The sequence below is a fragment of the Eutrema salsugineum genome, unplaced genomic scaffold, assembly GCF_000478725.1.
Source record: "Eutrema salsugineum unplaced genomic scaffold, Eutsalg1_0 scaffold_4, whole genome shotgun sequence".
Lineage (NCBI taxonomy): Eukaryota > Viridiplantae > Streptophyta > Magnoliopsida > Brassicales > Brassicaceae > Eutrema > Eutrema salsugineum.
The window spans coordinates 5,138,343-5,139,481 of NW_006256686.1; positions in this window are offsets into that span (position 1 = coordinate 5,138,343).

Below are 1,139 nucleotides of genomic sequence, written 5' to 3' on the forward strand. Positions count from 1 at the left end.
GCTGAGTCAGTCTATGTATCATCTGTGAACCTGGGTAAACAAACTGAACTAAAAAAAAAAACTGTTTCAAAAGCCAGCTGAGGGTGATGACATGAACGGTTACTGTCTATGTTAGTCATCACAAAATTCTTCAGATTAAATGTGTCAATGAATGTCGTGTTCTATGTGATGTACTAACGGGTTCCTTTTTAGAAAAATTTGTCATGGTTGAACAGGAAGTGGGCCGTTGACAAATGATGCTCATTTAGATAGGCTCAACAGCAGCCCATGAAGGAAAAGGAGAAATTAAAACAGAGGAGAGGGAAATTGAAGTTGCTATATTTGCGGGAGAGGAAGAGGAAGAGAGTCAACACTGAATTGGGTCAAAACCCTAGGTGCAAAGAATTTGTGTGACTCAATTCGGAGCATCTCAGTCTAGATCCGCGCATAAAATGGTGTCTGCGACACGAAGAGGGCTCATCAGAAAGAAATTGAAATCAAAGATGGCACATGCAACAGGTGATGCTTCGTTTCCTCATCTAATCGATAGATCGAGTGGGGAAGAACAGAATCCGCCAGTGACTCAGAGCGAGGGAAGGTCTGAAGTAGATAAGGAGGCCAAAAGCGAGAGCGAATCATTCGCTACTGCAGATGAGGGTGGAAACTCATCAGCCAAATCATCGGATGATCTAGGAGAAGAGAATCCGCTTCCCGACGAAGCCCAGGTTGAATCGGTGGCACAAGAGGAGGAACACGATGCTGCGAATGAGCCTGAAGCAGAAAAGAAAGAAAGCCTAGAAGCCAAAACTGAAACGCAAGGAGCCGATCAGTTGAGGGAGGATAGAGAGGCCGCACCGGAGATCCAAACAGAGGTTGAGCCCGAGGTCAACGAAAGGGTGAATTCTGAGAACGAAGAAGGAAGAGGTCTGCCATCTGAGACAGACGAACGACCAGAGGAGATGTCAGTTCAGGAGCAGATCGACGAGGTCAGAAGAAAGCGGAACCTGGCAATGGTGACAGTTCCTGCTGCAAAGCGAGCTCGGAAAGAGAAGAGAAGAGCCACATCCGCAGAAACCTCAGAGCCAAGAACCGAATCAACCCCAACCGCTCCTTACCCAGAAGCTGGCTCGAGTCACACCAAGAAACATAAGAAGAAGAAG